Raw genomic sequence first — 15228 nt, forward strand, 5'->3', positions numbered from 1 at the left:
GTAGCGTGGCCAGGATGTCATATGGGATTCCAGGTATTGACAATATAGGTGTGAGCCAGCTGCTGCCCTGGTTTCCACGTGTGCAGAAGGGAGCAGAGATATTCAAACTTAACCATGATTTTTAAAAAGACAAGGATTTGATACAAAAGAGATACAGGTGGTAAGCCCTAGTGACACTTTGTCTGGAGGGATCAGCAAGCATCAGAAAGGTTGTGACATTTATTCTAACCAGTCCTCGGAGACAGTTGGGGCTCAGCAGAGGGGGCCAGATCAACATGACTCTCCTGGCTGGCAGCAAGGCCCCAGCATACACAAGCAGGTGACTATGCGCAGGGCTGTTTGAACAGAAGATGGAATGGAAGCTAAGGAGAGAGAGGCAGCTTTGGCCGATACTAAGCACAAGCAACAGTTCTCAAAGCAGCAGAGACAGTCCTAGGGGTGGGTGGCTGCAGCCACCGGGGCCTGGCAGCGGCTGCCCAGATGGAGCCAAGGCACGGACTATGCTAAGGGCTGCAAGTTCAGTGCCTCACTGTGTCCTAAACATTTACATATGCACATATCCGATTATGCATATGTATAACTATCAATATGTCGTCTTAATTTCCATCTCATAAATGAAGAACAGGAAACAGATGGGTTCAGTAACATATCCAAGAGAAGTGAACATGAGGCCAGGACCTGCATTCAGGCCTATCTCCAAAGGCAGTGCTTCCAAATGCCATGCTCCACCTCTCCCCATGTCAGACCTGGGCAATTTATGGCCAAGACCAAGAGGGAGCCATCAAAGGTGTATAAGCAGATGCCACAATCTAACAAATGCTTTCGGAAGATGACAGTCATGTCACTCATACTCCATTAGCTTTGGGTGGTCCCTGCCTTGTTGTTCCTAATGAAGCCATTCTGGACAGAGTAGGTGGACATGGTCCATTTGTAGCAATGCCTGAATGTCCCAGAAGTGCAGCAGATGGGCCCAGCCCTCTGACAGTCCCCGACATTCCCGGGTCCCCAGAGTGATTTATCAGCACAGCGTCAGCAGGCCTGCCCCCCAGCCTGCATGCCAAGGCTGATGGCTTAGACTGGAGTTTTTAATTAGCTGAGAGAAGGAAGAGTCAAGCCCTCTCAGATGGAAAGGAAGAGAAGCACCAAGAAGACTCATAAATACCCAGCCAAGGACCCATCAACTGGACTCTGGTGGGAGTGATGGGAGGAGGGGCGGAGGCAGATTGTCTAGGGCTTTAGCTTTTTCACCGGCTCCCTTTGCTTTCTGATCCAGGTGCTATAGAAAGGCTGGAATCCAGCCACCTTGTAGACAAGAATCCCTTGGAACATAACTATTTTAGTGTTGCTAAAGGACCAGGAGTTAATGACTCTCATTTCTCATCCCCTTTCCACCACTGAGTTGGAGGCACAGATGACATCACTAAGCCTGCAGCCTTGGAGATAGGTCGAGTTTAAATCCCTCCCTCTTCTGTGGCCCTTATGGAACTCTCACTTGGGCAAGATGCTTCCTGTAAGGGCAGGACAGGACACAGAGCAGGTTTTCTATGATCCAGCAGACTGGGTAAAGGAGCAGTCAGAGTCCTCAGTGGCTTTTTCCAGGTTTTTATTGGGGTTTACCAGGCATATGGCAGGCAGGGGTGCTGGGGGGCAGGAAGGCTGGCAGGCCTCCGAGCCCCCAGCAAGTCTCCACTCTATCTGGGCTCTCTGACATTCTCTCGCTCGCTCTCTCAGCTTCTGTTCATTCTTGGCTTCTTCTCGGCTTCTGCTAGCGTCCCTGTGATGCCGCCCTTAAAAGCAGAGTCTGAGCCCAGGTGAATCCCATCTACCTATGCCCACACCCTATTCCAGGTGCCCGCCATCAGGCATGCATTCAGGACTGCAGGGATCCATCATCTATCCTGATGGCGGGAGGGCAGAAAAACCTGACATTTTTTCTTTACCCTATACTTCCCTTCTCATGCCTCAGTTTTCGCATCTATAAAATACCTTGTATGATAAGGATTAGATGAGGTAACACAGGTAAAGTACTTGATCCATAAGGCAGCCTCAATAAATAACAGGTATTTGAAAATTTTCCTCCCCATATATAAAATGCAAAGTCTTGCCACATGAATATAAGGGTCGTCTTAGCACTGATTTCTTCAGGGTATTTTTAACCGAATATGAGAAAACCGGGGTGGGGAAAGAAACATTATTTCCAGATCTGGAGATGAGGAGGGATCTCACCTAGGAAAGTAATTGCAAATCTGCTCTTTGTGGGGGTCCAGAAGGCAAGGCTGGGTTTGACTGAGGCTGAGATGTCGAGGGTGCCTATTTCACATCAGGGTAAATACAAGCCCAAGAGTCAGTTCTGTTGGCTGCCTCAATAGTGAGTTCCCCAGGGCTGGAGGAATACAAGCAAAAGCTGGCTAATAGTCTGGATGGATGTTCTGAAAGAAATTTAAACATTGGATGGTAGTGATCCCAGCATAATGCTTTGAGGTGCGATTCACTTACAGTATGGTTTCTCATTGACTGCATGCAACCCAATAAGGCAGGCGCCCCCAGCTTACAGACCGGAAGCCCAAGATGCAGACTGGAGTTGCTGGCTGGAGGCTGCACTCAGTTGGAAGCAGAGCGAGGACAGGAGCTCAGTGGCTGGAGCTCAGGGGTCCCCTCTGCGTTGCACTGCTGCACCTCCCATTTCAGATGCTACACCTGACCGCAGCTTCCAAGCCTGACTCATATTGATTGCAGCTGCTGCTGCCTTCCTCCCCAACCGCTGTCTCTGTCCCTGGCCTGCTCCTCCACATGTATTTACGCCGGGCTGCCTGGTAACAATCGGCTCGTTACCATGCGGAAGGCGACAGCGGGGCGATTAGTGAAATTTGTTACCCATGCGTCTCCGAACAAAATTAAATTAAAAGTGCTGCTTCGCTGTCAAGATAAGGGCCAAGCTGCTGAGATAATTTTTCACTCTCAAACACTCAATTACCCAGTGAGGCTGGATCAGATACAATCAAAGGGAGTAGGGGGGAGAAGAAAAAGAAAGAAAAAAATAGAGAGAGGCAGGACCTCCAGGAACAGATGTAAGAGTTCTTATCACTCTCTCTGGCCAGGGATGTTAAAGAGGCTGTTGCCATGGTGATGGGGCTGGACCACAAGGCAGGTAGGTAGGTGTGGACTGTAAACACATTCTGGAATAAAGGAGATGGCTTGCATCCCCACTGTCCCTGCCTTAGGCCAGATGGTGTCATTTTTCACCTGAATTATTGCCAACAGCCTCCTAATTGGTCTCCCTCACCTCACTCTTGTCCCCCTGCATCCCAGCTCCCACATAAACTAGAGTGACCTCTCTATCACACAAATCTGAAGACATCACCTCTTTGCTGAAGTCTCTTGATGGCTTCTCATCAGGATAAAGCCCAGATCACTTAGCCAGTATCACCTCTAGCTCTCTGCTCCATACACTGTATATATCAATGAAATGAACTAAATATATCCTTTCCACCCCCCCTCATTCCCTCCTTCTTTTCCACAGTATACAGGGCATTCTGCTCTGCTCAATCTCACCCTATCCACAATCCCCTCTATCTGGAAGAAACGTCTACCTTCTTTCCTTCCACAATGTCACCTTGTTTGCTAAAAAGTCAACCTAGGTATTTCCTTGCCAGTATGCTGCCCAAGATTCCACCAAGCCAGTCAGGGAATTCCTTTGCAGCATCTGGGAATTCACCAGCACCCTCTATCATAGTGCTTTCCCAATGTTTCAAAGTCATCCTTGATTTAGGGGTCCTGTGCATCCTGAGACCCTCCCTCCACACCTTCTCAGCCACAGCATGGCTTACATGATGCCATCTTATTTTTCCTTAAAGTATCTTATAACTAGAATCACAGATTTGCAGAGCCAAGGAGGACATTATAGATTCATAATCCGAGAAAGAAAGAAACTGAGACCACAGAAATCGATGGATGTGGTATTCCCATGAGTTCTTGCTCCCTCTATTAGCCTGACAATGTCTGAGGGTAGGGACCACCAGTCTTTGGTGAGGATCTTAAGGTGGTGATTCTCAACCCTGGGTGCAACTGGAAAACATTTACAATACCTCAGGGATGTCCAGGTCCCGCCCCAATCTTACTAAATCAAACTTAGGATAGAGGATCAAAGGTAAGTATTTGCTTCTTAAGTCCAACACATTTCCCATCTTCATAGGGACGGAAACCACTGCTCACAGCATCACTCAAGTACAGAGCACAAGGAGCTCATTCTCCTGGTTCAGGAGCCCTTATACCTGGACATTTAACTTTGAGTCTTCTTCATCCTCTTTCTTTTATTTTCCCCTATTAAGAAGAGATAAAACACTTTTATGTCTCCAGGGATCTCAAGACCAGACTCCCTATGGTTTGAATGAATCATGAAATGACATGGGCAAAGTTTTTCAAGATTTCAAGTCAATTGAAAGATACAGTAGACCTTTGAGAACCTCTGACCCAGCTACTGAGACAGGCTCCTCAGATGTCGAGCACCTCTCCCGGATGTGCCACTCCTATTTATTTATCACCTGACACCTGCCAGGGACCATGCTAAGGGCTTTCCTGCTATCATTTTCTTTCAAACTCAGAAACACTCTTAGGAGAAGGAACTATGAGTTTGCCATTTCAGTGGAGGAAAGCGGAAGCTATGGCACTGGAGTGATATTCCCCAAACACATCTTCCAGACTCATAACTAGCTGTTCTTGTTTGCAAAGACCATGTGTTCAACACCACGCACTGTGCTATCTCCAGAAAATCCCTTCATCTCAGGTCCCTTTTGGGAATAGGCAGTGTGTGCGTGATAAATGGAAGGATAAATAACACACACATGCATAACAAATGATGAGTCACCCACATATGCTTTTTAAATGAATCATTCTGTTTGTCCTCAAAGGCAATCACTGTGGTTTGTAAGCCTGCCCTTCTTAAAAACTCATTCTTCACAATTATTTGGCTGCATAATATTCCATCAAGTTGATGCACAGTAATTTACTGAGCCATTCCCCCATTGTTGGACATGTAGGCTCATTCTAATTTTTCAATATTACATATTATGCTACATGACTATCTTCAGCTTTAGAGCATCATGAAAAATAGGTAGTGTCATGGAAAAAATATGATGGTGATATAATGTCAAGTTTAAAAAAAACTGCAAATGTGTGTGTTGATTACAGTTATAAAAATGGGAAAGCATATATATAAATAAACGAGGCTGGAGAAAAAAATGAAATGAGCTATTTGGTCTAGAAGGTTCTTGTTTGTTTCTATTTTACCCTAGAAAAATGAAGACATTATTTTACTTTGGCGAACAACAGGTAAACACAATAAGCATGCCATCCCCCCAAAGGGTTGAAACATCTAGTTTCCTGGATGTCCCAAGATTGTCAGTGGTCTTGACCTCTTCCATAGATAGAAACTAGAGAAAAAACTTCTGAAAGGCTGAAGCTTTGTCTTATAAACCCCTGCTTCCCCAGAAGCCCACACCTTTTCTAAATCTACAATATGGGCTAAATGAAAAAAGCATAGAACTTCACGAGCCTCCCCTGGTGGCGCAGGCAGTTGAGCGCAACACTGTGAAGCTGTCCGCAGCCTCTGCAGCTCTGTTTCAATCCAGGCAGGTTGGGGACAGTCCCACATGGTGCAGCAGACCTCTCCTGTCATGCCTGCTGCTCCCCTCAGCAGTGTATTTCAGTCAATCTGCCTGTTCTGTTCCCTGCTCTGTCTCTGATAAATCCTCTCACCCTCCCATACATCTGGCCTGTACCCCTGTTCCTATATAAATAAATAAATCTTAAAAAAAAAAAAAGCCATAGAACTTCAGAGCTCAAAGAGACCTGGATGGTATTTATCCAAATGCCACATCCTCAAGAAATGGATAGAGAACCAAAGACACTAATACAAAGCCCCCCAGCATTGAATTGTAAAAGCCAGCACTGACCCCACTTTTTCAAAAATTTTCTCTAATTGGAGGAGGCAGATGGTTAGCAAGGTTGCTCTCTGGGCACCAGGAAGGAAAAAGTTCTTTGCCAGGCCAGCACTGAATGGGATTGACAGTGGGTTTGGGGTCCAGAGCATTAACATGCATTGTCATGTAACTCATGGAGTCAGCTACACAGCTTCCCTGAATGCCTATGTGCTACAGTGTCTACACTGTTCTCAGGGCAAAAGGCCCTGAGCTGTGTCATCTGCTTCCTTCCCATGGGGCCCCAGGGGGTTCCATTGTATTGCAGATGTTGAAGGAAAAACATTTTCAACTCAGAATCTATGCCTGGAGCAGCACTCAGTCTGCAGCTTCTCACCCATGCCCACTCTGAGGAGAGACCCCCCCACACCACCGCCTTCCTTTCCTGCCCTGGAGTCAAAATTCTACAATGGTCCCAAGACCCCACCTCTTGTAGCACTCTGTAGACTCCCCTGCCTCTTGAGCGTGTGGACAGGACGTGCTATCATTCTGTGATTAAGTTAATGACACAGATGAATGGTTTTTTGGATGTTCTTAAAGTCTTCATCAGCTGACTTTGAGTTCATCATCATAAAACAGTTTATCTGGGATGGGTCTCATCAAAAGAAGGGAAGCCTTAATAGAGACTGGGACCTTGAAGGAAGAGAGTCAGAGTGTTAGCAATGCTTCCCCACTGACCTCGAAGATGCCAACGGCCAAGCTGTGAGCTGCCTATGGAGAGGCCACGTGGCAAGGGCGGGAGAGTGGCCTGCAAGGTTTGGGAGTATCCCCCCCAGCTACAGCAGTGGAAAAACAGGCACCTCTGACACAGCTATGAGACTCAACAACAACAAAGAAAATAATCCAGTCAAAAAATGGGCAGAAGAGCTAAAAAGAAACTTCTCTGAAGAGGAAATGCAAATGGCCAACAGACATATGAAAAAATGTTCAACATCACTTGTCATCAGGGAAATGCAAATCAAAACTACCATGAGATACCATCTTACACCAGTGAGAATGGCACATATTAAAAAAAACTAGCAACAACAAATGTTGGCGAGGGTGTGGAGAAAAAGGAACTCTTCTGCACTGTTGGTGGGAGTGCAAACTGGTCCAACCACTGTGGAGAGCTGTGTGGAGATTTCTGGACCTACTAAACATAGAGCTTCCATATGATCCAGCAATTCCACTCCTAGGTATTTACCCAAAGGACACAGAAACATCAATTCCAAAGAACACCTGCACCCCTATGTTTATAGCAGCACTGTTTACAATAGCTAAGCTTTGGAAATAACCCAAATGCCCAAAAATAGATGACTGGATCAAGAAGATGTGGTACATATATACCATGGAATATTACTCAGCATTCAAAAAAGATAAACACATGCAATTTGCAGCAACATGGATGGCACTGGAAGGGATCATGCTCAGCGAAATAAGCCAAAAAGAAAAAGGAAAATACCGGATGGTCTCACTCATAGCAGGAATCTAGAAAACTTAAATAAGGGACCAGGAAAACGAATAACTATAAGAAAGTGAAAATCAAAATCAACAAAAAACTACGAACCAGAGACACTTTTAAGGGGGCGGGGGTGGGAGGGGAGAGATTGGGGTCAGAATGGGGGGGCTGCAATTGTATGGGGAATATAAAAATAAAATTTATTATTAAAAAAAAAAAAAGAAATGAATCCTCCCAACAACCACAGGGCTTGGAAGAGGACCTCCAGCTTCAGTTGAGGCAGAAGCACCATTTGACTCCTTGATTCGAGCCCCCGAACAAAGTACCCAATGATGGCCTGACTGATTTCTGACCTACAAAATGGCTGAGAGATAATAAGCACACATTGTGTGGTCTTCTAAAAGCACTGCTATAGCTATGCAGAAACAGAAAGTTAACACACACAGGGCTGACTTCTACACTGTCTCCCAGCCAGACCTCTCCTGGGCTCAGATCTGGCTGACAATGTCTCCATCAGAATGTGGCAGACACCAGAAAGGTGGCATCTCTGAAAATCAGCACATCCCTTTCTCTCCTGAAGCTGCACTGCTGCTCCCTTCCCTGGCTGTGTGATTCCCTCTAGCTCTCTTGTCAGAATCAAATGCTCTTCTTCGGCAGTGCCAAGTGGCTTAGTTTCTTAGACTCAATCAGCCACTGGCTTTTCGTATTTTAGTGTGTCCCTGCAGCCATTCTGCCCATGCTCTCCTCCATTCTACCTCAATGGCCTCAAAATGGGTCTCCCTGCTTCCAGCCTCTCCCCCTTCCAGTTCTTCCTCCAGTGTGGGGAGAATGATCTTCCCCAATCACACAGAATGGTGGATATCTCTTCTTCAAAAGGCTTCCTGGATGCCACCTCTCACAAGGTCAAATTCAGGCTCTTCCCTGCTCACAAAGAGACATGCTTCCTTAGTGGTTGGCCACCCCCCAACCACGCTCCAGGCTTTAGCTTAATGCAGTTTCCTCGAAGATGCTGTTCGTGACTTTCCCTGCTCTGTCAGCCCCCTGAGTTTCGTCAGACACATTTCTCACATGTTGAATGATGTATTCATCTACGTGTTTATTTGTGAAATGCCCTCCTCTTCTTTTCCTGCAAGACTATTAGCTTCAGGAGGGCGGCTGCATTGTTGCTCTATTTTCCACTGTATACCTGCTCTTAGCACAGTCGCAAGAACTAGACATTGAGTCAACATTAATTAATGAAATCAGCTGAACCTGGCAGTCTTTCCCAGTCTGGGTCCCAGCCTTTGCCCTCACTCTCTTCTTTCACATACCTCATGTTCTTGCCCCATGTGGCTCTGTTAGGTCACCTTATAAATCCTATAAGTTAGGGTTCTGCCCTCCATTGTTGAGACAAGCAAATGGAGACCTGAAAAGTAACTCATCCATGATCACCCAAACCAAGAGGTGGACACGCAGTCAGCAATCGGGGCCAAAGATGTACCTCTTGATCTGGAAGGAGTTTTGCAGGGTAAGAGGAATCCTGGCCATCCCGCAGGAAGGTGGGGAAAGAGGATGACAGAGGATTCATGCCTGGGGCGGAAAGCAGAGAGCCCAATCTCTCAGTGTGTGGAAAAGGGGCACAATCCTGCTGAGCTTAGTTGAAAAACAAGAAAGTGAGAGAGACTGATTATTCCTTCTCGCTAGTGTAAGCAACTCAAAACGACATGTTTGCTTTATCGCCTTTGGTCTCCCATTTGATTCCTGACAGCCGTCTCCCTCCCTCAGTGCCGGGCTGTCAGGTGCTGAGCTGGCTGGCTTCGCCAGGGAGGAGGAGGAGAACTAAGACTAATTTAAACAATATTTCAGGGACCGTTACAGGCTTGGAGAGGCACTTTTGAAGTTGTCTGGCTCTCTCGCTTCATCAAGGAACCTCATTTGCCAAGACCTGCTTAATGTTTCTGTGGGTTGGGGAGAGGGAATCTGAGGGGGACCTTTAAAAAAACAAACCAACAACAAAAAGTCTGTTTTTTTCTGAGGTTTGAGGGAAGAGAGAAGAGAGAAATACCCAATAGGAGTTTTTTAGGCCATAACCATTTCTGAATATGTAATTTTCTCTTCTTAATATCTCCTTCAATAAGGCCAGGTGTAGGTGGAAATCAAAGTTAGGTCTGCATTTCACTGTTTTCTTGCAGTAAGAGAAATCCAAACTCCCAGTCTAATGTTCCCATTGGGGAAACCAAAATTGCTCCAGAAAGCCTCTGTGAGCTAATAGAATCTTCTGGAGGAAGGTATCATCCTACACCAAATTACAAATACCTAGCAAGAGGAAAGGAGTGAAAATCCAGCGGAGTCTCCTAGAGTTCCGCAATGCTTTCTGGAGCCAACCAGAAAGAGGTTCGAGTCCCAGTTCTGCCATATTGATTCTATGACCTTGGAGAAGTTTCTGCAGGTGTGTCCCATCTCTTCCAGACAAGGAGAGTACCAGCACACACAGGAGACCATGACTAGGAATGAACCAGACGCAAACATGTTCCAGCAATGGCTATTATCCATTGTTTTACTTCTTTTTTAAAAAATATTTATTTATTTATGCACACAAGACCTGGGATACAGGCCAGAGATGCGGGGGGTGAGAGGATCCACCAGAGACAGAGCGGGGAACAGAACAGGCAGACTGACTGAAGTACACTGCAAAGGGGAGCAGCGGGCGAGACAGGAGAGATCTGCCTCAACATGTGGGTTGCTCCCTGGCCGTCTGGGGATCGAACTCATGCTGCAGAGGCTGCGGATTGCTTCATAATGTGGTGCTTAACCCCTTTGTGCCACTAGGGAGGCCCCTGTTTTACTTCTTATCATAGTTCTTCGGGTTCCTGGCTTGAGAAAGGAGATAAACCCACTGAGGACCCAAGGCCAGAAGAGGAACAGGAGTGTGCTGTTGGCTACTATGTCAAGGAGGCTGTGGAGCATCTTCTCTCAGCGCTGGCTGGAAATCAGAATCGGGGGGACCATAAGCCAGTACCAGATGCCCTGAGCAGAAACACTCCCAGATAATGGGGCTCAGATAGTTTTCAGAACTGGCTATTTAAGTTTTTTAGGAGTTTCTAAGGTAAGTTTGGGTCAGAGAGTGACCTGCCTTCTGACTGTTCCTACCTAACAGCTGAGGATGCCTGCACTGTCATGACCCAGCTTCTAACTCATCAGCACCAAAGGGTCCAAGCTCCCGCTGGGGCCATAAGTACCCAGCCTCCCTACCTGACCTTGTCTCCTGTTTCCAAAAAGAATCCTCTGCCTTGCACTTTGCTGACAGCTTCTCCCCAGGGTTACTGTTTAGTCCTCTAGGACGGAGCCTGCATTGCTCACACCACTTCTAGGAAAATGTCCTTTACCCACACTGTGGCTAAACTCCTCTCCCTACTGACAGTTTTCTGCATGGATGTGCTGGTAAAAGAAAAATAATAATAATAATAATAATAATAATAATAATAATAATGCCCCAACAAGGGGCTTTCTGGGACTGGATGGGGGAGCACCCATTACAGTGTAGGCCAATTTCCAGGGTGTAAACACTCTTGCCAGGGCTGATAACAAGCCAGCTACGTAACATCACACACAGCCGTGCTGGGAACAAGCACCATGGGTTCACTCCTGCACAGCACTGGACTGTCTCCTTGCCAAACACTTCTCTACCTCATCAAACACCTGGAACTCCTGTTAGTGGTGCCCTGTGAGGGTGGGTCCAGGAGACATTGCCTTTGGTATCCAGGCCGAACTCACTTCTCAGTGCCTGATCTGGCTTTGATCTCACTCCTCTTCTTGTCCCTACTTCCCTCAGGTTTTCCCCCCTGGAGGGCTTACTCAGTTATCTACAGGAAGTTGGCAGGGACCTGACCAGGTTTTGTGCTCCAGCACAGACACAGGTAGCTACCTCCAGTCCCTAGACACACCTGTGTTAGGTACTGCAGTGCTTATCTTATATGTACTATCTCACTCATCCTTACCATGGTTCAACCAGATTTTGAAACCCAATAGCTTAAGTCCAAATTCTAGCTCCCCTTGCCTCAGGGTAATCCAGCTAAGAGATCTCTATGAGCCTCAGTTTAGTTATCTGGAAAATGGACATAAAAAAATCCCTCCTCAATGTATTACTGGAAGCATATGAGATGATATATTTCAAGGCCACAGACCAGCATAGAGAGAGCCCAATACATCAAATGTGGTTCTTAAGTCTGTTGCCTCTTTGCTGTCTAGGTGTGTATGGTGGACTCACAGAATAGTATTGCTAAGAGTACATAGGGAATACCTCACTGGTTGACAGAAAGGAAGCTGAGGTCCAAAGCCTTGCTCAAATCCATAACCAAACAAGGGTGGGCCCAGGACTGGAACCCAATTTTTAGCCCTTCTAGAACTTTCATGATACTCTCTTGCTTAGCCCTTCCTCCCTCTGTCTCTATCACACTCCTTCCCTTGCAAGCTCACCAAGCAATCCCTCTCCCTGGCTCTCCACTCTGTCTGAACCTACCCCCAACAACGCCACGTCCTAGGATAACCCAAGAAACACTCACCCTGATTGCACTGACTGGAAGTTCAACACTGGGCCTTTAGCTAACCCTTTGTCTTGGGCTTCATCATGCTGTGCTCAGTGGTATCCCTGTGGGGTCATAGGTGCAGTGGGCAGAGGAGGTTGAGAGAAATAAGGACCCTGGAGACCTGCTTCTCCATCTTGAATCTCCTCTATCGCAAGACTACATCATCCCCTCCCTTGAAAGCTTTGCTTTGGGTCTCTCTAACTACAAAGGCTTAGAAGATGATTACCTATAGAACAACCTGCCTTGCATGTTTAGTCTTTCCTGAGTTGCAGGTTCTAGGGGTGTGCCGGCAGGCTCACAGAGGATAGCTTGCAGATGAGCCTGTAAAAGAGGCAGTTCTTAAACAAGGACAGAGGGTGTTCGAAGCCAAATCACAATGCCCACAAGACACATAATCCACCATTCATCCTCCTTATCAAAAATGTCTACTTTTTATTTTCTAGAAGCAAGACCAATTTGCACATTAGCAAAGGCCAGGGAGCTATGCCTCGTTCAGGTGCCGATTTGCTGTGCTGAGCCTGTTACCATTTTGTGAGCACCGGCCACATGGCAGGCCCACTTGGCCAAGCATGCCCTTACACACATTATCTCATTTAATCCTTACAACAAGCCTTGGGAAAGTCGAAGAATTAATACTAGACTTACCCTCCTGTACCCAGGGGAGACAGGCTCAGAGAAGTACCTTGCTAAGCCACATAGCTAGGAAACAGCAAAGCAAGGTCACTCCTCTGCCTGCTGATTATGAAATCTGCCATCCACCTAGAAGGGCTGCAATTTACTTGGTGTTTTCATTTGGAAATAATTTCAGAACTCCAGCAAAGTTGCAAGAATAAGAAAAATGACACTCATATCCTTTGCCCAGATTTTCCCCTTAGCCACAGTTTGCCTGTTGGCCCCATTATTTGAAGAGGTGGCATTTTAACCTTGGGGAAAACGATCCCCTTCTCTGAGCCTTAGCTTCCATGAGCACATGATGGGATACTGGATGAATTAACTTTAGAATTGAAATCATCCTGTGGTTTGATGGGAAGTGCTGGTAAAGGATGCGGCAGCTACTCTTATCAACAGTCCTGTCTATTTCTCCAACCCACGTGCCATCCCAGAACCATATACTTGGTCTCTGCCCCATTTCTGGCATGTCTCCCACCCCATACCCACTGGACCATATGCCCTCTGTCCTCATCCTGTTCTGTAGATGGTGAGATTTCTCCTCCACCTGCTCCCATTTCCTGTTTCCAGGAACCATCTCTCACCTTCAGCCCCACAAGTTTTCTTTTGTTCAGATAGAGTTGAACTTTCCCTCAGCTGAACCCTTCCTTTAAAACAGGATTCAACGTGTGTGTGTGTGTGTGTGTGTGTGTGTGTGTGTGTGTCTCCTTGGGGGGGAAATCAAAAAGAAAATACTCACACATCCATATACATCAGCACAAAGTTTTGCTTGCAATTCAAGAGTTCTTATCACTACAAGAAATCTCAGCTAAAGGACTGCCATGTTAAAACAAAGAATGAAACATAGCCAGGGGACATTCATGCCCTGGTTCTCTCTGTTGGGGAGATAATTAGCAAAGCTGGGAGGAAAGTGAATGGGGCTGGGGATCAGAAAACCTAGGTTTCTAGAATCATCTGAGCATCTACTGTGCAAGAAGAGTGAGGTTCACAGAGGATGAGGCAATGGCCCGGGCCACATGGCCATCTGTGAGGAACTGGGTTGGGGGCCATGCATGTGCTACTGATACCATTCAACCAGCAGCTGGGGCCACCCTCTCCCACTCAGCTTTGACCCGGGGCTGCACACATGGTTTGCGCTTCTCTTCAGGACCTCCCAGCGTACTCCTGCTTCTCTTGCATGCCATGGGTGCTCTGTGTGAGCTGCAACTGCAGGAGCTCATCATCAGCAGGTCAGGGGTCCAAACCCCTGGGATCAGGCTCAGGAAGGTCATTTGTTCCACAGAGAGACACTAGATGGGCAGGAGCGGAAGACGTGAGGGTGTGAGGCTTAAGTCTCCTCTGCCCGCTAGGAGGGCTGAGCCCCAGAGGGCATGGGCTAGCTGGTAGGTGCACGAGTGAGTGGTGGGGGCACAGACTTCAGTCCACAGTTTCCCACTCTGGCCACGGTCTTTGTTGTAGGGAGTGCCCTCTCTGTTTAATAAAGATGAAATTCTGCCCAGCAAAACCAAATCATAAGCAGCCACTTCACTTTTTCTACTGCATGACACCAGCAAGTGGCGACCCTCCAACAGGTGATAGACTGGGGGGCATTTATTTGATCAAACATGGACTCTGGACTTGACAGACTCCTTCAGGCAGCGAGGTCATGTGTGGTGTGAGACCAGATTCACTGCACATTGTCCAGGACATTCCATCAGGCTCCCTGGACTAGTCCTACGGTGAGGGCCACCTGTATGGTGGGGCTGGGTTAGGGCAGGGCCAGCAAACTACAGGCTGCAGGGAAATTCTGTACCAGCATCCACTTTTACAAATGAAGTTTTATGAGGACATGTTTACTTTCATTTATTTACATGTCATCAAATAAAATCTTCAAGGTACAAGGGCAGAGTTGAGTAGTTCCAACAGTGACTGTATGGCCCATAAAGGGAACACCAACCTGGTACACACACTTTGGTCTCTCACTCTCTTTCTCAGCCCCTTTCTCCCCTCCCTCTCCTCCTGTCATCATCTTCATTCCCACAGCTCTTTCCTGTAAGATGTGGCTCATTCTGGTCATACCAGAAGGCACCTTTGTCTCATGCCTCATACAAAGCACAGGACGCCCCTGATTGCATTGTGTTGTGCCGTATTACTGAACTATGACTCCCAGGCTAAATCATAAATTTCTTAGTCTTTACCCCCCGCCCCAGCATACAATGGGATTTTGGGTGATTTTATCTGGTGCTTTGTGGCTTAGAATATTTCCAAGAGAAGGGAAATTTCACAAGGAAAGAAGAAAATCTCTTGGGTACTTCTGGGTGGGTCTAGAAACTTCAGTCTCCAGATTTGCTCACTCTCCGAGGAAGGAGCCGACAGGCCTACTTTATACAGAGGGAATCGCTCAGTATAAAAGCCCATCCAGGGCCATGCAAAAATGAGGGCAAATTAGAACTAAAAGCCAGGCTGACTGAACCTAATGCCACTTCTGCCTCTCTCCGGGGATATGCTAACGCAAGAACCCTAGGTTGGAAGAACCTGTTAGAGGTTTCCTCCCTCTTTCCACTGCATGTCCCTGTCTCTACCACTGTTCAGGGCACATACT

The 15228-nt window shown here is 46.9% G+C and overlaps 1 protein-coding gene across 3 annotated transcripts in view; it reads right to left on the bottom strand.

Moving 5' to 3' along the window:
- ASTN2 (astrotactin 2) overlaps positions 1-15228 on the bottom strand; it is an 834050-nt gene that overhangs the window by 536872 nt on the left and 281950 nt on the right. The window lies entirely within an intron of this gene.

The sequence above is a fragment of the Talpa occidentalis genome, unplaced genomic scaffold, assembly GCF_014898055.3.
Source record: "Talpa occidentalis isolate TD23 unplaced genomic scaffold, MPIMG_talOcc4v2.1 talOcc4.7, whole genome shotgun sequence".
Lineage (NCBI taxonomy): Eukaryota > Metazoa > Chordata > Mammalia > Eulipotyphla > Talpidae > Talpa > Talpa occidentalis.